The 23,257-nt window shown below is 40.8% G+C and overlaps 1 protein-coding gene across 4 annotated transcripts in view; it reads right to left on the bottom strand.

The window, feature by feature from the left end:
• Window positions 1-23,214, bottom strand: part of ANKIB1 (ankyrin repeat and IBR domain containing 1) — an 87,102-nt gene extending 63,888 nt beyond the window's left edge. The window contains exon 1 of one of the 4 annotated variants that reach the window (XM_085227422.1): window positions 22,781-23,214. The gene's annotated coding sequence lies outside the window, so the exon portion shown is untranslated. Of the gene's footprint in view, window positions 1-22,372; window positions 22,512-22,780 lie in introns of those variants that run through there. The other 3 variants (XM_085227420.1, XM_085227423.1, XM_085227421.1) reach the window with 3 other exon arrangements.
• Between the last annotated feature and the right edge of the window lie 43 nt (window positions 23,215-23,257).

Genomic DNA, 23,257 nt, shown 5'->3' with positions numbered 1-23,257 from the left:
TTTCCTAACTAACTTGGTTTTCTTATTGTTGTTTTACACTGAAATATTCTAAGGTTTGAGCCAAAAGAGCTTAAGTCATCAAAATGAAACAATGGAAGCATCCTATCCACTTTAAACCTTCTGAATGAAGCTAACACTGTCAAACTCAGTTTTATACTTAACGTGCCAAAGTAAAGACCAAAAAATAAAATTAATATTCCAATGTAGAAAACTATATACAAATATAATGCCTTAAACCTTTGTAGAAAGATAACCAATATATATGTTCTCTTTGTTTTAAATACTAAGGTTGAAAATAACATTGAGATTTTGATTGAATCAAATGTAGTACAGGGTCATGAAGGAATTATTTCCTCATTTATATGTTTGTAGGATAGAGAGCTTAGTAACTTACATTATAAACTTTTCCTCCTGGTATATGTGTGCATACTTAACAGGTTTAAAGTTATTGCTGAAGTTGGCAATTTGAGACTTCAGCTTGCTAACTCAGGCACAATGGCTTTGATTCAGGTGGAATATTTCCTTTTAGACACACTTCTCTTGCCCATGTCCAACTCAGGCTTGTGGAGAAAAAATAATTTTAAGCATGGCTCTGGCTTCCTTTGCCTTGATATACTGTCAGCTATGCAATCAGGACAGATGTAGCAGAGATTAGAAGCAGATATGACTTTATAGAAACAAATCTACATTTTGTAGCTGAAGTAATTGCTACATGAATTGCCGTGGTGTTGTCTGCAGTATTTACACTCCTCATCATCAAAATGAAATGTGGTAAATCCACTGGGAATAGGTAAATAAACGTACAGAAGCACAAAATACCATAGAGTCAGATGAGCACAGCATTCCTGCAATAGTCAAAAAAATGAAAATAAAAATAAAAATAAAAACATAATGACGCGGTTTAAAAGGTGTATCTGTTTCGATACATCCTTTTCTGTATCCTAAGAGAGCAACAGTTCAGTACAATAGAATAGAATTATCATTCTTTAACTGTACCCTGGAGTATGAAATAGTCTCACTTGTAATTGCAGATTATTTCAGATTCATTCCAGGACACCGTATCTTTGGAAAATTATTTAAAAACAAACAAACAAACAAAAAACACAAGAACAACAACAACAAACAACAACAAAATCTACAAAGTTCTCTGAAATCCACATAAAAGTTTGGAGTTGCTCTCAGTAAAACATTTTGTCAAGGCTTTAATAATCTGATTTCATTTGATGTAACTTTTACTGATACAAGAGATGGTCTTCTTTATGGCCTTTTCAGGCTCCAGCCATAAAACACAGCAGGACTCCTTTGGGGATAGCTTTTCACTCCTCTGCTTAAGTAGACTAATCAAATCTTAAATAATATAAAATACTTGTACCTAGTACAGTACTGACATTACTACCCAAAGATCTCATCTATCTAGATCAGTAGCTGAAAAAACGCAGTAAGAAATGCTCAAAATTATTTTAGATTAACTCAAGCTAAATGCAGAAATGTTTGATAGTCCTGGCATTATAATTTCAAACACAGTGTTTGTTGTTGTATAACAAATGCATGATAGACTGCTCAACCTACTAAAATACCTCAAAACACTTCTGACACAGTGCATAAAATACTGGTAGATCAATAAATGCCTATAGAAGTGTTTTCTCTACAACAAGTCACACCACTTTTGCATCATGTACCCCAGAAGCAAAAGTGAACAAGTATCATCCAGTCTTCTATATAAAGATGCACAAGCAGTGATGACTCAGAACAGTTTGCATCAGTAAGAAACTGACAAATATGAACTAGAGACTGGCAGTGTTCCCTCAGTCCCTCTCACACTGGCAGCACGAGAGCTCCGTTCAAAGGCTTCTGATGCCTTTCTCCTTACCCTCACACTCCAAGGTCACTGTGCCAGCTGGAGTGGGAGCTTCTTTTCAAGAAGGGCTGGAACATGTTTTATTTAACTGTACAACAAGCAATGATCCAGCTCAGCTCAGTTAAAGACAAATGTCTATCACCTCTAAAATCAGTTCCAACAGACAAAAGATACATGGTAAAACAAGCACCAAGAATTACAACACAAAGGCTTACAGGGTAATGGATGGAGGAATAAACAGACTGGCCCTGTGTGGAGCCAAGAGTTCAAAAAAAATGTGTGGGTTCCTATCAGATTGAGATGCTTAGAAAAATAGAGGGTAATCTCAAGCAGTGTGTGCATGTTTGGGTACCATAACATTAAAAGAACATAAAACTATTAGAGAACGTCCAAAGGAGAATTACAAAGATGGTGAGGGGTCTAAAGGGCAAGAGGCATGAGAAGCAGCTCAGGTTCCTGGGCTTGCTCAGCCCAGAGCAGAGGAGCTGAGGGGAGGCCTGATGGTGGCTACAGCTCCTCACAGGGAGCAGAGGGGCAGCGCTGAGCTCCTCTGTGTGACAGCGACAGGCAACACATGGAGCTGTGTCAGAGGAGGGGCAGTTGGGGGTCAGGGATAGGGTCTGCATCAGAGGGTGGTGGGCATGGAACGGGCTGCCCAGGGCAGTGGTCACAGCCCCAAATGCCAGAGTTCAAGGAGTGTTTGGATAGCCCTCAGACACAGGGTTTGGATTTTCAGTGGTGCTGTGCAGGGTCAGGAGTTGGACCCAGAGGTCCTTGTGGGTCACTTCCAACTTGGGATGTTCTATTCTATGAATACTGATAGGAAAGGAATAGAAATGGGCCACAGCAACACAAGAACAGATTAAAAAACCTACAAGGAACTTAATTAACCAGCCTAAACAGGGGGCAGTGTACCCTGACTCTGTCTTGACTAAGTTCAGGATGTATTTTTCAAGTACACTTGCTTAGCTAACACAGCTTAAAAGCCTTGCTAACATTCAGGTGAACAGGTTTGAAACTGCACTGTAGCCTGAAGAGAACTTTCTGGAGAGCCTCTGTTATCTGGCCAACTAAAAGCTCTCACGTCAGCACAATACCAGCGCCATTAAACTGATACAAAAGAAATCCAAACTTTTTGGCCTTCCAGGCACGTCTACAAAAAGCAAAAATAAAGATGCTGCTAACACGAGGCTGCTCAAGATCAGAATTCTCCACAGGAAAATCTGAAAAAATTCTTATACATTGAAAAACCTTAACGCAGTCCTGAAGCACACACCTCCCAGCTTGACAACACTTTCTCATAGGGAGGTGAACCATTTGGTGGCGAGGGCCACAAAGATGATCTGGAGCACCTCCCCTGTGAGGACAGGCTGAGGGAGCTGGGCTTGTTCAGACTGGAGAAAAGAAGGCTGCAGGATGACCTCATTGTAGCCTTTCAGTACCTAAAGGGAGCCTACAAACAGAGGGGAATCAACTCTTTGAAAGGGTTGATAACTGCAGGACAAAGGGAAATGGTTTGAAGTTGAGGGAGGGGAGATTTAAGTTGGATGTCAGGGGGAAGTTCTTTTCAGAGAGAGTGGTGAGGTGCTGGAATAGGCTGCCCAGAGAGCTCGTGGATGACCCATCCCTGGAGGTGTTCAAGGCTAGATTGCCTTGGCAGCCTGGTCTAGTATTAAATGGGGAGGTTGGTAGCCCTGCATGTGGCAGGGGGTTGGAGACTCATGATCCTTGAGGTCCCTTCCAACCCTGGCCATTCTGTGATTCTGTAGGGTCACACTGTAGCTGTACTTGTAAATATGAAAAAGGTCTAGATTGTGGATCTCACCAAATAAAACCACGAATACACAAGTGTAAGTCAACTGCAATCAGGCTGTACGTAGCTGGCAGTGCTCCACCTACTTTCTAAAAATATACAGTCACGTTCTGTAGAAATATTGAAAATTTGAAGTCAGTGCCATTCTAACATAAAAAATTACTGGGTTTATGAATAAGTTATTTTAATAAAGTAAAAAGAGAAGTAAAAAAGTTGAGCAAGCAAGTAAAATTGGGTTTTGAAGATAGATTGTCCCAAAATATTTGTTGCATTTTTAATTGTCAGAGTAAAGCAACAATCACAGAATCCTATCACTGACTTCTGACCAACAGAACAAATGTTCAGCCTCTGGACTGCTGACAGTCTGCACGTTGTAACAGTTCTGAATAAACTTATCAACCTTAGGCTTTGAAAAGTGACAGAGGACATCTCTACTTGGTGTATTATAATTATTACGTACATATCTATGGGATGAAACTTTGTAAAATACATTCTACATGAAAACAGTATCTGTTTCTATGCTATTCAAGTGGGCAGTGAGGAAAGCACAGTATCTGCTGGAGAAAGATGACAAACAATACTCACAAAAGTGCTGGACTAGAAACAAACACGCACAGACTTTTATTGTTTCCTGGAAGCGTTCTTACTTGCTAGTTTTGTTCTCCATAAAGCTAAAAGACAATGTGACCTCACTGATCTTTCAAAGATACCGTGATTTTTTTCAGATGAATGAACAAATCAATTTCCTTTCAACAAAGAGGCAATTTAACTGGTCAGCACTCCTTCAAAGCAACACATTGATTTGAGGTCTAAACACAGAATCCAGGAGATCACCGTGTGCTTGAAATGAAAGAGATTCCCACAGCAAAAAAAGTTTTTACACAGTATTTCAGAAGTGTTTTACAACATTTCAGAGAGATAACCTGAGGAACTGTTTAACTCCTTCAAGTCAAAGATTCGCACATCCTTTTGCCAAGGTGCTCAGTTCCCAAGATCTTGAGAACACTGCTGCTACAAACTTGTCCCTCAGCTAACCAGACTGTCATTACTTGCACCTTACCCATGCCCAAAAATTAGTTGCAGTTTTGATAAAATATTTAATATACCCACTGGCAAAATGCTGAGTCTGACAGGGAAATGGCAAAAGACAAACCAGATCTATCCTAATGTTAATTTACACAATTCTGTGATTAAAAATGTAACTTGAAATGTTTTAACTTTTGGCATAACATGTATACTGAAATACTGAGTTGTTTATTCCACTGGGTACAAACTCTTTAATCACGCACATAAAGAGTATGCATAACAAAATTTAATTATAGCATGTCACTTACAGTTTGTTTTTGTGAAGATTATACTTAACTCTAGTGTAACTGCAGTGAAACACAGTGTTGTTGGTATGATAGCGATTTTGGATTCAAGATAATATCAAGCCAAAGAAAATAAAGAAAAAGAGTGGGAATAAAGTTCATTTAACATAACAACAACAAAAAACAACAATTCACCTCCCTCTCAAAAAAAAACAAAAACAAAAACCTCACAAAAAACACACAAAAAACATCCCTCAGTTTGAATCAGTTGTCCTCAATAAAATCAATGTACCTTGTGACCAGCATAGGCAGTAATGCAACCCTAATGACTGCTGTTCTTAGTAGAATTCTATATTGACTTTTACTGTGTAAGGCAAGGACTGGAGGAAAGAGAAGAAGTACCAGTCTCCTATTGTGCAAAACCTGACCCATTTTACAACAAACTGCATGAAATGGAGTACAGAGGCTTAACGTTACAAAGATTTTCAAGAACAACCCTAAAAAAAGTATTTGTTTTAGCCAAGTAATTAAATTTGTGTAACTTTATTTGAAAAGATCTTCAGCTATCTACTTGGAGTAACTGTATGGACACCGGGATGATACAACAACTACCTGTGTTTGATGGTTAGTGGAACCTTCTGCATGATTGCTCCCAAGAGCAATGGTAAAGCCAGGCACAGAAGACAGGAACAGCAGCACTGTCATCTCTCCTATGCTCCCACAGCTCTTGCTGGCACCCAGAGCAGGAAGTGGGAAAAAGAAGCAGGAGTAACAAGCCTGGCTGGATTGCCAGGAGCAAGAAGAATGCAGGATGCCAGGGAAAACAGCCTGAAGAGTTGGTGGGCAGAAAGTCAAAACAAGAATGGGAAAGGACAGTAAAGAGTCTGCATCATCCACACACCATTGCAATGGATGCTATATAAGGAAAACCAAGTAGGTGTTTATTTAAACTGACAGACATAAGGGCATACACAAGTAGGTGAATTGTAGTTGTCCTACAAACATTCCTTATTCTGGCTTTTATTTCTTGGAAATGATTGGGATCACATAAGTCTCTTAAAATGATATCTACTTTGTTGAAACTTTCTCAAGTAATATATGTCTGTGTTACTAGTCCGTACAATATGCCAGCCAAGACAAGGTTTCCTTCAAGGGCAAAGAGAGAGCAAAGAATGAACTCGAGTTGACAGAAAATCCTGCACTACTCCTTACTCATTAAGTCACAAAGGTTTTTGTTTACCTAAATTATATAATTTAGCCAGAGCGTGATTCTCAGTCACTATTTTGAATGCGAGAGGTCAAAATAGAACCATTTAATTGTGAAAATGCACTCTTGTAATTGTGAGTATCTGCTGTGAACAGTAACTACATACACTTTACATCCTTCTGTAAGTCATCCAAACTCAGAGTACCAGGTAGCTCTATTCGGTTTTTCCTGAAGCATACCATTGTTTTTATGACTTTGAAATGACTTGGAGCCATCAACACTGCAGGACACAATCAAAGCAACTGAATCTAATTGCCTCTTTCCACAGGTTATGACATTTCTGATGCCCAGAATACTGAAGTATTGTCACTTATTCACAGAATCAAATTCCTCACAGTGCACTGTTTTTCATTATGTTGTTGCCAGAAAATACATCCACAAACCAGTGACACTGAGAAGCAAGCTCTCCTCCTCAACTTAGCAACTAGTTGTTCAAATGAATCAACGAGTCTCCCTGAAGCATAAACAAACCATTAATATTACTACTTCTCCTGACGTCTAAACTTAAAAAAAAAAAAAGTGTGTTACAATGTGCTTTAAAATTAAAAACATTAAAAATCTAAGCCATAAGCAAACGAAGCAGATGTTCTATGACAGAAATAAAGTTATTTTTCATTTCATATTTCACTTTTTCTATGCTCATTACATAGCTGAGATTGCCGAGAAGTGTGGAGTGCTGACCATTGAGATCTCTGCTCAATCCTGCTTGGCCCACACTTGTGCGTGCAGAGAACTGCAGATAACACAGACCCCACTCTTCTCTTATCATTCTTTCAAAAATCCTGTCAGACTTCTCTGTTTCAGTCTTTTTTAAACAGCAAAACCTTGACATAAAACCTGTCCTTTATTTTCTAAACCACAGCATTCCAGATACCAGATTCTTACAACTTGTTCCTATTGCCTGAAAACTCTGTTCATGCAGAAATGTGTCATAACAATAAAAGAGCATCTGTGCAACAATAAATCCAACTGCATTTGTACTGATTAAGGCTAACTGGTTTGCAGTAGGTTTTCATTTTAAATTACTGCAGTAGTTGTAGAAAGGCAGGAACAGCTTTGTTTTATTGGTTTAGCATACAGGCTACATCATACCATGCTTCACTAAGCAGCCTATGTAATCAAATTATTCTTCCTTCAGATAAAATCATTTTACATTCTTTTTCCTCTTCAGTGCGCTAATTCAATGGCAACTTCCATGAGTCTGAACTAAAGAACACTGAGGCATCTCTTTGGACATCATCCTACATTTTTTGGTAAAAGCTAAGAGAAGGCAGGCCTGAATGCTGCCCAAACGTACCTGGGGCAGCATGAAGATGCAATCCCAACCAAATGTGACCATGTGAAAAAGTACTAAGTCAATCAAATGGTTGATTAAGGTGAAAGCTACCCAACACAGCAAAAGATAAAGAAGTAGAGCAACAATTTCTGGGTGAAAACCACTGCCCAACTCATGAAGAAATCCAAGATTTTTCACAGAAGAGAGAGAACAATCTCTCAGGCACTGAGAAAGGAAGGATCCCTGATGACTGAAAGGGCCCCGATCGCTGTGCTTCCCAAGAACAAGACTTATCTACCAAAAAAGGAATAGGATGGTGCTGATCTTTCCAGCAGAATCTCAGATGATTTCTCCAGGGTGTTTCTCTAACACCATTATGAGTTTAAATGCAAAAGAAATGTAGGAGTAGTTTTTCCTCAGTTTCAGCTACCTTCTGCGTTGAAACTGTTCCTGATATAATTCATTATCTTCCCGACAGCAGTCAGTCCCACATGTTGTAGAAAGAGCTGTAAAAAGCCTAATTAGACCATGAACAATCTGCTAAGAGAAAAAATGTATTTAGTCCAACAATTAATGGATTGACCACGTCCTGAAATGCGATTCTTCCTCATACAGATTTATTTGTGAACGTTCTTACTGTCTGCATCATTATGTCCACAACTGCAAAAATTCTAATAGATTCTCGGAGCCAATGCGTTATTGATATAACTGATGTTCAGTGTGGAAATCTGACTACCCATTCTACAGCCAACTAAGAAACTCAAAACATTAATGAGCTTTTGCTAACTACATTACTAAGCAAAAAAAAAAAAAAAAAAAAAAAAAAACAACATATAAATCACTCTTGTCCAAATATTGGACAAGCTTTAGAAAAAACTAATTGAAAATATTATGCTAGGAGTTAAAAAGACTGTAGGTCTGACAAGGAGTCCTCTGCAGTTTTGGAATTTATTTCACATAGTCTGGAAAAAAAAGAAACAAGCAAACGATAAACCATGCTGTTCTTCAAAAATAAAAGCAATTTTCCTAATTGGAATAAATAAGCAAAATTCTGAATGGAACTAAAATAAGCTAATTCCTACCTTAAAAGAATCCTATATCCTATCTCAATTTTCTCTGAAGACATCAACTAAAAGCAAACTGAATTTTATTTAGGTATACTATTAATGACAACCAGATTACTCTTTAAATCCCAGCAATCTCATTTACCACTATTATATATACTATCGTTTATATGTCAACATTTTATTGATAAACCTATTTTATCATTTGGCTTTCGTGAAACAACACTGTATCTGGATTGCAGCAAAATTTCTATTGAGTCACAGTATGAATGTACTTCACAGAATGAAACAAAACAGAAGGTAACTTCAGTTCCTTTAAGAGCTTTTTGTTACTAACACTTGTGCCTTTCTTTCCCATTTTGTTTCCAAAGATGATATAATTGAAATAATGGTCCTACTGAATTAAATACTTCTCATCTAAGATTTTGTCCAAGAAAGCTGCAGCAGAGTATACTACAGGAAAGTATAAAAACTGGGAAGCATGAACCAACCCTTTTCCACAATCCTCTCCACGTCTTCAGCAATTTAGCACTTGATGAATGCTTGAGCCAGACATGCAGCTTGTGTATTAATAAGCTGCAGTACATTTTTCTTCCATTAATCTGTTCAAAAACCCCCTGATACTACAGAATTTTTTTAACAGCCACAACAATTTCACAGCTTAACCAGTCAGTGTGAAGAAACACCTTTCCGTTTGTGATCTGACACTCAAGAAATATCATTTTCACTATCTAAAAGAGCTGAGAAGCAGTCAGCGGAAAAAAAACTCAGTCTACTTATCCCTGTGATTTTAGAGATTTCTATCATATTGCCTGCTACAGGTATTTATTCTGCTGTCAGATCAATCTTTTTAGAGGTAACCCTTACACCTTGATTCCTAATTCTTATGAAATGGATTTGGTGCAAGTTTTCTGTTTCTTTTTGCTGTTTCTGATCTTTTGCCAATGTCACTAAAACACTTTTGATCTGTGAGAGCAGAAGCTGTATACAACATGCAAAATGCATGGATTTACACGGTGGTGGCATGACCTCTATTCATTCAACACCAATTCCTTTTGGGCCAGTGGTAGACACTGAGCTGATTTTCCTCAGAGGTATTTATTATAACCTTGAGATTTTGTTTTTGAGTGACAGTTCAGATAACCATTTTATATATAAATTTAGATTTTTTTTTTTCCAACCCTGTTACTCTTCCACATTTATCTAAACTGATTTCCACATGCTACCTTCTCACCACTTACCATCGTTCCCAGATCACTTATCTGTACATCAAAAAGCACACACAGGTCCTAGCAGTGATCTGTCTGGGACTTTGTCAGTAACCTTAAGCCAATGTGAAAATTGTTTATTTTTTCCTACCTGTTTTAACCAGCTACTTCTCCATCTGAAGGACATCCCTTCTCTCCCACAGCTGTCTGGATTCATTAAGACTTTTAATCAAGGCACTGTGTCAAATGCTTTTTGGAAATCCAACTAGATTATAACAACCATATTTTTCCCTTTAACTTCTTCAAAGAATTTCAATAGGTTTACAGCACCTAACTTTTCCCTTATGACAACCACTGACTGTTCCTCAGGTTGCTTTATTTCTCCAAGTGTTGGCTGATGCAGCTCATTCTTACAGAGTTTCTCCTAATATTCCAGACATCAGGCTTACACTAGCAGCCAGTAAGCCAGCACTGAAGTAATGTTAAAGTAAATGTGACAAAATGTATTTTTTGCACAGTTTTAATTATCAAGAAGTGTACTAAAGAAAGCCATATTCACACCGAGAAAAATAACCTGAAAGAGTCTCCACAGCTTTACCACAAGATCCAAGGCAGGCTGACAGTTCTGAGATCAGACCTACAAAATTAGACCCTGGCTCTTATCACAACATACGTACATCTCACTTTGGCAAACGATATGTTATAAAGGGATGGTGTCTATGCTAATCTCCTTTACTTTGCTTGGTTCAGCCAGAATTCTGTAAAGAATATCCTTGAGGCCTATTTCTTACACTAAGATGAAAGGGCGACAGTCTGTATTTCAGTGATGTTAAACTATGTTAGACTTCCCACTGCCTCATGAAAGACTTCTCTCCCATTGGAAGAAACTGAATTATGAAGGAAAGACTGTAGCCAGACATAGGACAAAGAAAGCAAGCTGGTAAGAGAGAATTTAGCGCACTGCTTTTTGTTGTAGAACAAGAATATCAAGAATGATATCAAACAGTAGCAAGAAGTCCTAAGAGTCCTCAGAGAGGAAACTACCTGTTGGGTAAAAAACAATGGAATACAGTAATGTCTTTCCTCAGAGGGAAAGAGGAAGTTGACAGATGCAGGGTAGTACAGTATTATTAAGGGAAACTATTCTGTGGGCATGGTGTAAGCCACCTCAGCCACCTACACAGACCACACCTTCTAGATGCAGTAATCACACAGCACTCAGTAATGCTTTTCAGATACTCTGAGACACCAAAAGACAGAGGAGAGCATAAGCACCCTAGTGCACTTTTTCTCCTACTCCAATCATGTTCATGGTATCAAATACTCACACTTTGCCTTCCTTACTTCTCTACTTCATAACAACAATAAATACAGGAAACCTGCCAAAAAACTGCTCCTCTTCTCTAAATTTCCTGGTTCCTCCACTCTCCTGTAGTCTGTAAACCTTATCACTTTTCTTACTACTCTCCTCCACAACTTGTTTGCTGGGGAAGAAAAAGGAAACGCCTCCTCACCTAAAACACTTGAACAGCCAACGCAGATCTGAAAAAATCTTACTGAAGGTTTCCCAATACAAAAGAGAAAATTCCCCCACGCAGAAACAAATTTAACATTCAATGCTAATTATAGTCTAATAAACCAGCCAGGAAATGTTTTGCTTTTTATCCTTTAAACCAGAATGCTGGAAAAAAAAAAAAATTATTATTATAAAAACACTTAGACTGTAATTTGAGAGTTATATGCGATCTCTGTGTTATCTGAGGTATCAGATTTAAGCCTGCTCAATACCAGATTGTGAATGGTCCCCACATCACAAGCCTTTGGCTTGCGATTCAATAGCTACAATCTTCACATGCATCCCACTAATTTGTCTCCATGGACTGTCCAAGTTTTTGCAGGATGCTTTCAGGTTTTTTTGGATGGAAAGCTGCTGCATTCTCACTTTTTATAGCTAGTAACTCTGCCAGGAATCATGGTTTCTGAAAAGCAGCATTCACTAGATTCCTATGCTTTATATTGCTTGTTGTTGAGCCCATCTATTATCAAAAGACACAATGTGGAGTTAACACAGCTTAGGCTCTGTTCATCACTGACTTTGCTGGTTGCAGATCTCCTCCATATAGTTCTGGGGCTGTAAGAACAGAATGCCTGACCACGCTGCCAGCACCGCCACCTCACTAGTGGGTTTGGTGTTTCTGGTGAGTTTCCGGGACCCCAGAGTCACGTATTTGCTATCACACCACATGCAGAGATCCCAAGAACAGAAAGATCCAGGTCATGCTCTTGATCTGGGAGGTGTCAGTGATACTGTGCAGAAGATTCCCAGCCAACGCTATTTCTGAATGCTACTCAGAGAAAGTCACAGAGGACATCTGCACAGGGGCTTCCCCTGATGCATTGGCACTGTGACTAGGATGCTTTCCCTCCTGCCACCTCCATCGGCAGGCAGGCCTCTTCATGTGGGGGAAGACTCTGACGTCCCCAGACACAGCTGCGGAGCAGACACATCAGGCACAGAAGGCGTGTGGCCTCCATTCCAAGCCGAGACGGTGCATTGCAGCCTGCTTATGCAAAAGAGCAGAGTGAGCCTTGTCACCCTGCCACCCTTTTAGGTCTGACAAGCCTACTCACCTCCTCTGCCATCATGCCTGGTGAGGCTGTCCTTAAGCAGCCTCATCTGTTGCTAAGAAAATTCAATTAGCAATCCAGCACCAGCTGGAAAGTTCTGGTAGAACTTTCTTTGAGTAACGCGAGACAGAAACACGCTTCAGGTCACACTCAAAAATATAAAGCTTGTTAGAAGAAGAATCCTACTGCTGGTTTTATTTCACACACCTGTAGGAACAAAAGCAACCAGTGGTAGTTGAGACAGTAGCCTAGAGGAACAAGCTGCATTAGTTTCAGAAGCCCTCAGACTTGTGATGCTCATAAATGCACTGCGGATGCTTTATGGAAAACACCAAACATATAGACACCTATTTAAAAATGGTTCTCACTGTTCATAAATAGACCATAAGAGATAAAAAACCAACAACAAAACTTCAATTATCCCCTGCACTTCTTGTTCTTGTCTTGGGTTGTCCTCCCCCAGGCCCAATGTTCTGTCATAGCTGCCCAGATCAATGTACGACCTCTGCCAGGCCTCCCTGAGAGCTTCAGAAATTAGAAAATCATTTTTACTGTTATTATGAAGCATGTACTTGGCATGCTGGAAATCTGTCTGTTATTTTTTTTTTTTAATAATGCCAATGTTGCTTGAGAAACTTAAACTACAGTATCTAAAATGGTTTAAATTGACACCAGAGCTGATCTTGCCCTTCCTGTTTCCGATCCACCTTTCCCATATACTCATATTCCCACACTTTCCCTAGTTTTATACTGGTATGAACCTTTGCCACTGCACAGTGAATCAGAATAGCATCTCAGATCAGTCCCATTTTGAGGTTTTTTCTTAGATGTTGATCCAAATAGCCAGACCATGGCAGCAGTATCAAGCAGGCAGAGTTATTTATACCAGTCCATACTGCAAATAATGGAAATACGTTCCAAAGTGTTCTCAAACTGAAATGCCGACAGAACCAGAAACATCAGCGATATGCAAACTGTGCAAAACCAACAGTAGTTTGGGTTCTGAAGACGAGACAGGAATACACCGGCCCAACTGTGGCAGTCACAGCAAGTTTTCAGGAAATTTCTCATACAGCCCAGTGTTAATGTTTTATTAGCCCCAAGGCCTTGACAGTGGCACTGCTTTCAAAAGGGACATTGCATGGAGAAGAGACAGGAGGACGCAACTGGGCAGAGTGAGAGGTTGTAGACACAGAGCACATGCTGCAGCACCAGAGCTCTGCTCCTGCTGCATCCCCGCTTGTAAACACCTGTGCTAAGCCACGTACAATGAGTACCAGGATGCAAACTCCCAAAGAAGAATTGGCACAGTAGTCACTCCAGCCCCTCAGATACCTCAGCAGAACCGACACTTGCCTCTGGGTCCAGTTTTAATCTTTATGCAAAAAAAGGGATGATCATTAATAGCAGCAGCAGATGTTCCAATGCCTGATACTAAGCAAGCAAGATCCAGGTAGAAATACCAACTAAAATAACTGCCAAGAGGCAGCAAAAGCACACAGCTGATCCTGCATTTACTGAAGGGCAAACACATCCAAGGCCTGCTACCTTGGCATTCAAAAAGCAAGGCAGCAGTGGGGAGAGATGTTTGCTTTAGCTGCAGAAGGCCCAGCAGGATTCTATTGAGAACAAGTTCTACTATCTTGAACTAACACATTACTGAAGAAGAAAAAAAAAAAAAAAAAAAAAAAAAGTCTAGCACAGCCCCTATTCACCTGCAGTTTGGAAATGGGTAATTTTTAACATCAGGCAGCAATTCTTTATGTCCTTCCTATACTGCACATCCTGTTGGATGATATTTTATAATAGACTTCACCTAGGAACATATCCAGGGATACGATTTCCATGCTGGTGGAGATGAAGAAACTGAAATATTTAATCAACATGCTGCAGGTATTTATTAGAGGATTTAAGTCTTATGGTCTTCTGAAAACCTTGCACACCAACAGCCTAGTGCCACCCTACGTGCATGTACAACAACCTGCGTAGCAGGAAGAACATTCTGGATGTACTGAATTGCTCTCTAGAAGATTCAGAAGGGACAAAATAGCAGTAGACAAGGAAGGGAGAGAAGTGGAACATCTATATAATGGTAAAAATAAGAAGTAAAAGCCTAACAAAGAACAGCCATGACTAACAACATACAGCAACAAAATCACACATCTATGAAGAGCTGAAATAGTTGAGGGGGAAAAAAAAAAGCTTCCTTTTCACATGCCTGTTTGTATGAAAACAGTATGTACTCTACTACCTATTGGAGAATGAAGTGCATTGGACCAGAATGGAGAGTTCTGGATCCATTCTGCTTTCCAGAATGGAGAGCACTCCAGGGATTAGGGACGCTGGAACTCTGCTCTAAAACCTACCTAAGTAGAGCTATTACAATACATCTGCAGGGTGTAATCAAGTATCTGGGTAAACCAGACATCTTATTCGCTTCATCAAGTGGAATGGCAAACTCCATAACAAAATCCTTCAATCTTCATGTTTTACAGCTTCATGACCTACTGAAACCACTTTGGAAACAGAATACTCAAGCCTGCATTTCTAAGTGAAAAACTCTGAACAGTCACATCAATTTTACAAATGCAAATATATAAAGAGAAAGGACTCTTCTTTAGAGGAGTCCTTAGTTGCAGAGAATCACACCACTCTGCATGGAATAAGTTACAGCTGCTGGGTGAGAAGACTGGAAAGGACAACAGGAATCATCAGATGACTACAGAAAGCAGACAAGCAGCCGTGGGGAAAAGAAAGTATGCAATGGCGAAAGAGTGGCATGATATGGAGTAGGCTGTCTGGCTTCAGGAATGTGATTTATTTTCACAGTAAGTCATGGGTAGACTGGAACATTTTTTTTTTTGTTCAAAGTTCCTACTGAGGTCTTGAGTTTCAAAAATAAACTTTCTGAACTTCGTTTAGCGTTGACCCAGTCTGCCTTTATGAGCATGTCATTATTACTTTGAAGTAGGGAGCTAAAAGACATTGAAAACATCCAGAAAATACTGTCTGGTTTCACATAGTAGTTACATCCAGGAAATAAATGATCCAAATTTTTTTCTTAGCAAAGATTGGTTATTTTGGAACTCATGAACAGCTGCTAAAATTGAGAACCTTTATACCTGCAAAAAATGAAAGACATAGTTACTAGTGACTCCTTAAGGCAATCCTAACACCACAATCTGTAAAACCAAAGCAAATTCAGTTACTTTTAAGGCTGACTAATTTAGGAGAAACTTTATTCATCTTTTCCTTAAGAGAATCATACCATTAGGTAAACCCTGGCTTTCCCTGCTGATTCTTCCCTCCCTCCCTGTACATATAATAGACATGCAGAAAAATTCAATAAGATTTCTGAATTGAGCTTCTGAATTGAGACTGAACTTAACGAGTACTTCTATGAAATACAGACGGCATCAACAGGCACTTTATATTGACTTTGCAATAAGATTACATGTCTGTTTTATTCGTTTTGGTTTATATTACATTTCAAGGCTACAAAGAGATCAAAACCTCTGTCACCTCTTTTTATTTAAACATCACAACACATTATTTTAGATTAGAACACATTGCCATTTAACTCCAATTCTAGCCAAATGAACTTAACTTTCTATTCCTTTATTAAAGACATAAGTAGAAATCTCAGACAGCTCTGCATATGGGTGAGTCTATTTCATCTATGACGTGTCATATTTAAAGCACTAAACTGTTAACTTCAAATTTTTGTCAATACAGAATCCAAGTTTTCCTTAAAAAACAAGTTTTGAACTGCATGACAATATTTAATTAATAAAATCATATTGTTCCTTTAGAATGCTCCACAGCCACATGCTTCAGCTGCGTTAAGACTAGGTGCATGTGGAAGAGGGAGATAGGAGTTGGTGGTGCAGCTACATCATCTGATATGAGCACGCACTTATTCACTGCTGACAGTAGTCAGACACCAGAAACCAGCAAACCCATGCTACTTTGCACAACAGCACATGCCAGTAGCTGTATCTTTTTATAAAGCAATATAGAGAAATCCTATATGGCAGTCTACAATCATACATATACACACACTGCTTATAGAAGATGCCTCTAAAGCAAAAGCAACTCCTTCAGAAAACTGCTTATAATGCCCCTTAGCCTTCTCTTAACACTGAAGACACCCAACTCGTCCAGCTTTTCCTTTTATGTTGTGTGCTCCTATTACCTAATCATGATGGTAGCCTTCCCCTAGATTGCCCTAGTACACCAGCATCTCTCCCCTACTGGGAAGCCCAAAGGCAAACACCGCTTCAGACGCAGTCACGTAAATGCCAAGTAGACAGAAATAATCACTTGTCTCAGCCACTGGCTTCTCTCTTCCTAAGCAAAGGCACTCTGCTGACTCATGTTAACTCGGTGTCCTCCAGGAAAGTGATGTCATGTGCAGCAAAGTTGCTTTCCAGGTTATTCTGTTTCAATTTGCAGACTCCACTCAACTTCCTGAGGCTTCAATCTGCCCATTTTCAGCCGGCTGAGGTAGGTCTGTGAGAACAGCAGCGCTGCCTGTCAGCACACGCAGCTCCGCGTCAGCCACTGAATGCAGTGGTGTGGCACCCACATCACTCAGGAAGACTACAAATGCAAAACTATACTATTTCATCTTACTGAATGCTATTAGGCCCTGAAAAAGGTAAAGAACTCTCAAGTAGTTAAACATTAACTAATGAACAGGTTGGGAAATGTGACATTACAAAGAACTTCTATTTCAGTATACAAGCCACTAAGTAAAGCTGCTTCTTTATTAACAACTTGGGTTGTTTTGATTTATTTTGTATTTCAGATGCACAGTTTATGCTTGGCGGCTCACTGAAATAGCTCCAATCAAAAATATCCTCTCTGACACCTTCTTCTGAATATGGAGACCTATGCTCATACAGCAACTGTGTCAGTGATTTCAACAAGCCAAGGAGCAAGGCCACGCACAAGTTTTCAGAGAACAAAGTAGCTGAGTTCATTCAGAAAGAGCACTTTATCTTAGAGCAGGATACAACGTACAATGCTGCATAGCCCTACACTATTTGATAATTTCATAACATAACTACTTCTGGAGAATAAATGTGTCAAATCATTGCTGAAGAGCCGTAAGTCCTCCTCCCATTAAATCTGCTATAACTGTCTTGAAAGTTCAAATTCTCACCTTACAGTTAAAGATAGTGCTCAGTGTAAGATCTTGAAACTGCTAAGGCATAAAACCTGCATTATTAGCACAGCTGGAACTTCGGGCTTCAGTTTAATAGCTGTATGTTTTTGCAGTTTCTCAAAGGTACCAATAAAACTCACCATTTTGAAAGAACAACAACACATTTTCTGAGCTCTATTCTGCCAAGACATTTCTACATATCAATCTGCAGATGGAGAGTTGACCGCATATTTCCTTGTCTCCCAGCTGCTTTGAGAAATAACACACAGCAGAGCCACCTGGATTTAAAGAAGATCCTGAAAAAGTAACAGTTCTGCAAATCCACACACACAAGGAATGGAGAGAAAACATTCCAAAGGAAAATTCTATTACAACAGCATTCAGGTTGCTACTGCTTAAAATAAGTCCCAATGTACATCCCCTGCATTTCTACTAATTTAAGATCAGGATCAAAATCAGCCACAAACAGGATATGATGTTCCTCCAGCCGCTTGATGCATCTCTTATATGGATAAGCAGGGCCTGTTTTGAAAGCAGAATTATGAACTAAAAACACCTAATTCTCTCCTATGCTAAATGCCAAGAAGAGCAATTGTCAGGTAAAGCACCTGGGACAGAGAATCAGCTGCCAACTTCGGTTTGCATTTAATTGTCTTTGAAAACAAAACAGTCAAGAAACACGCCATTAGTATACGCATAGTTAACATTCTATATGTTAACTTAATTTTCCCCAGAACAGCTTTGAAGCCTCCAAACTGTATTCTTCTCAAAGCATCTTTCATTTCAAAAAGATCACCAACTCCTACAGGACCATTTCATTTGTCAAGATTTTAAGATAATTATCAGAGAATTAAGCTTAATTTTCACACTTAACCCAACTGAGAAGTGGTAAAAGAATGATTATGGCTATCTCACATTACCTCCAGGTGACATATTTATCAAAGTCTACATCAAGTCAAAACCAAGTGATGTTTTGCTTTACACAGCCTTCAATTCTATATGAAAAAGACAGAAGATGATACAAAGAAGCAGAGGAGAAACATCACCACAACACAGAGAGGTACTCCGAGAATGGCAGAAATGTTGTACGGAAGAGCAATAACAAAACAAAAAACAAACAAACAAACAAAAAAACCCATACCCACTGTTTTAAAAGGCATTACATTAAGAAGAAAAAATACTGCCTACATAAGTATTACAGTACTTTTAGTTAATCCAGAATTTGAAAACAAACAATAGACTTGTTCTTTATGTATTTATTATCTTCCTATCTCTTACACTGGCTTCTGAAAAAAGACACGTAACAACTTCACATTTCAGAAAATCAGTTCAGAATTACAAACATTTCTTAATGTAGGAGGTAGCCAAGCAGTGATTTACTGTGTTGCTTAAACAAGAAAGGAAGCCACAGCCAACTGCTCTGATAGCAAACCAACTCATTTGAGTTTTCAAAGCTTATTATCCAGTTACCAAAAGTTGAGACTGTTTAACAACTTTCATCACACACTCTTGCAGATGGTCCAGAAATCAATTGTGTTAGGTCTTCTCCCCTACGAAAAGCTATACTTTGTTTCAGAATACTAAAATGAGAAAGAATTATTATGCCATTGCACTTGACCACCAGCAGTGAATACAAATGTACTATTTCAGATCGTTCCAGCAAGTTCAGGACTTACACAAAACACCACAGTGACTCAGAACTGCCCAGACTGTACTTCTGATGCAGCCCTTATTATAAAGTAAAGACTAAATGGTTTTCAGCAGTTTAAATATACCCCTCCGAAATGAATATACACCATTTGGCTACCATTTGTGAGTCTTTACTCCTTGGAATTTTTGGTGACTGTACATCTTCCAGGATGTACTTTTTTTTGGTTCATTTACTTGTATGTTTTTAGAGAGTTATTTTCACAAAGTACGTCAAAATTGAAAGCCTATTTTTTGTTCTTATTGAAGAAGGGAAAATCCCCAAGAAATTCAATATAGGGATTTTCTTTTTCCCCCCAGTAGAGAAGGTTGTATATAAGAACTACTGAATACTTAAACTTGCTCTTGGAAAATTCCCGTCAGTTTGGAACAAAGTCCCTTGTCTTCCTCTCCAGGAAAGGGCAGATCAGAAAAGCTCCTGAGGAAAATGACACAGCACTGCTGTGCAGGTGCTCCGGAAAGCCATGCCAGTCGGGAAGGATCCCAGCACTCAGCCCTCACGTTGCACTGCATTTACAACACGGTCCTGTATTTTTACTGCAGCTGTCCTTCAACATTCAAGGCCCAGCACTAATGTGCTTTAAAATATAAATCACAAGTAAAAATGAAAGTATCCCCCAAGCAACTTCAGCAAGACACGTTAAAGAAAATTCAAGGACAATACAAGTACTAAAAATGTGCTTTAAACCCAAAGAAGCGTTTGTCTTAATAAAAATTTATGGCAATTCTTTTGTTTGCAAAATGGGAGAGCTGAGGATGTAAATAGATTAAAATTTCTAATTCACATGTATGACACGTTTGCAAGTTCAGAAAATTACTTTCAATTACTAAAAACAAGAATACTGGAAGAGAGTGTGGAATAACAACGGGCTCCCTCAGATCGCCTCCAGACAGCAGCAGGAGAAAACTGGAGCCCGCTACATTATCACTTCTTTCTTCTCATAGTACTACTGAAGGTACATGAGACTAAAAGCAATGAAGCAGTACTGTTAACAGGGTGTGAATGGTAATCTGGAAAACAAGCCATTAGGAACAACAGACTAGTATCTATTTTTCTCCACAGTGATTTCTGGACTAATTAACTGAAGATAATGAACTATCACTATACTGATGGTTACAGCACTCCACCCAGATTACTTTTTGAGGCAAGACATAATATACTCACGCATGCATATAAAGGCAAATTAACACAGGCTGCGATGAAACGCACACTATTTCACTGACACCAGCCAGTCAAACTAATACTCCTCCGAGGAAAATGGTAGACTCTTTTCACTAGTTCCATCTCAAATCTGGAAGATGCTTAGAGGTTCTGAAGAAGTAGTTTTTAAGTACTATGTAGACTCCTTGGGCTTCAACTTTTAACGTGGTATAACCAAAGATCCCTTTTTGCTATGTGTCAACATCAATTATGCAAAATGCAGCAGTGTGATCAGACACACAACTCACCCAGGCACACATATTTGGAAGCTTCGGCTTTCCAACTTTCTGCTTACTGTCATGAGTCACCTTATCAGAATTAACAAAGTGTCAACAAGGGCAACACCAGAAAGCAACTTCAAGAATTCAGATTTGAGGGAAAGTTCATTATCACTCAGGTAATGGAAATGGTACAAAATCTAAGCAGCAAAGCAAAAATATGAAAAAAAATCCATCACAGAACAAAGAAAATAACTGGGGGGAAAAAAAAGTCACTGCAAATGGCTACACCAAAAACTAAAAAAGCTCTATTACTGAAACAAAAAGCCAATTCTGTGCTAATCAATCATAGCAGACGTGTCACTCCTGACACAAATCTCTAACAAGCAGATACACGTAAACTGGCACACAGCATACATGCCTAAAGAAGCTCCAAGTTCCTCTAAAAAGCCTCAGCAGATAGTGATGTGTGTACTTACCTTACTCTATCTAGATGTGTGTGGCATACCAGGGAAAAAAAGAAAAAGGGCTGTGTAAAGCTTAAATCTTACTTCCCCCCATCCCCCTTTTGGCTACTGGTGCTACATATGTATAGTGCCACTGCTGGGTTGTTTTTGTTTGTTTGTTTTGTTTTAATTAATTTCCATTCATAATAGCCCTCCAATGCATATATAAAGGGCACCAACAATATTAGTTGGCTTATTTATGCCAGTATGTTTTCTAGTAATACTTTTATTCAGGAATTACTTTTTTATTCAGTAATTACATTACTAAAATATTTTATTATTTTAAGACTAAACTAAGATCTGTTACAGGCAGAACTTGCTTGAGTACAGAATTACTGAAAGTGTTGGAACTCTTCATTTCAGCCAATTATGCATTCCACAACCACAAAAAAAATTAAAAAGACATCTGCCTGTAAGTGCCATCACTTCTGCATACACGTCAAGGAAATAAGACAAATGTTAGGAACTGAAAAACGATGTCACTTTCTGTAAGAACAGAGCCTCTTTCTTTCGGGTGAAGAAGAGTATTTCCTACTTTCTCCCGTATCCAAAAGCACATGGACCACGCTTCACACTCAAAGAGATGGAGAAGCACAGATAAAACCCCCAGATGTGCAAGACTCTTCCCTTTCAGCCTCTCCTCATCGCTAAGCTCTGCTGCCAATAAGTTTCTCCAAAGCAGCCCGTCCTTTTAGAAAGCGTATCTGAATTTCAGTACATCAGTATCAGTACACCTGATGCTCGCCTACAACCAAAACGCCACGTTTCGGTAAGGAAGGAGAGGCCATGAGCAAAATACAGGTCGCAGGAGAACACCTCACTCAGCAGAGCACTTTCTGGGGAGTCGATGCAGTTTCGGGACCTCGCAACGTTTGCTCTCCGAAAAAAAGGACAGCTGGCGCTGTGTTTATCACGGCTCCTCAGTTTTCAGAAGCCACTGGATTTCCAGTGCGCACTCCGACACGCCTGAGAGCGCGATCCCGCTACCGCTACACACGAGCTACGCTGACCCTACCAAGGCTCAACGCTTTTCTCGGAAAAAATATAAACGAGACCGTGAGACAGTGCGCGTTCGCTTTCGTTCCGGAAAGGCCGCGTACGACCGCACCGCCGAGCGCGGCACGGAGCCATTCCGCCGGGACTCACCGCCCGCTGCCGCTCCCGACACTTTTCCTTCCGCACGGAGGGCCCGGCGGGAGGCCCGACCGAAGCGGCGGGCCGGGCCCGACCCCCAACTTTCCGGGGGAGATCCGCGGCGCGGCCCCTCGCCCGCAGCTTCACCGGGCGCCCTCGCCCCGGGGGGCTCCCGCCGCCCCTCCGCCACCGCGCTTCCTCTCAGCCCCGGCCCGGGGCCGCCGGCGCCGCCCTTCGTTCTCACCGCGCCGAGGACGCCGCGGAGCACCGGAGCCCCCGGCCCCGCCCCGGCCGGCATGCGGAGCGCCGCCGCCCCGACGCGCGCGGTCTCGCAGCTGCGCCCGCGGCCGCCCCATCCCCACCCGCCCCGCGCTGCCCCCGGGCGGCGCCGGGACGGCGGCAGCGCCGCGGGGCACTCACCGCTGCTCACAGGGGCTCTCCCCGGCCTTTCTCAGCGCCTCGGCGCCCGGCACGCCGCGCCTCCATCTGCTCGGCGGACGCTCCTCTCTCTGTCTGTGTCTCTTTTCCCGCTCCGCCCCACGCACGGCACTCTCTGGAGCGCTCTCTCGGCCGGGCCGGGCCAGGCCGGGCCGGGCCGGGCGGCGGGGCTGACAGCCGGCGACGCGGCTCGCTACGCGCGGGCGGAGCGCTGTGGCTGCGGCCGCCCCTTTGTTCGCGGCGGCGCTGACAGCTGCGGGCGGCGGTGCCCGGCCCCGCGCGGCGCTTCCCCTCAGCACCCACCCGCAAGGCGGTGGCGCCTCACGGCCCCAACCCGCTCCTCTCCTCCCTCTCTCCGACCGCGGTCAGCGATCGGCGGCGGCAGAAGTTCAGGCCGCCGACCCGGAAACTCATCGGCGGCCGCGGCCCGCGGGGCTCCGACGGGAAGCGAATCGCCGA

The sequence above is a fragment of the Meleagris gallopavo genome, chromosome 6 (genome assembly GCF_905368555.1).
Source record: "Meleagris gallopavo chromosome 6, MGAL_WU_HG_1.1, whole genome shotgun sequence".
Classification (NCBI taxonomy): Eukaryota; Metazoa; Chordata; class Aves; order Galliformes; family Phasianidae; genus Meleagris; species Meleagris gallopavo.
This window is presented reverse-complemented; position numbering and strand designations above follow the sequence as displayed.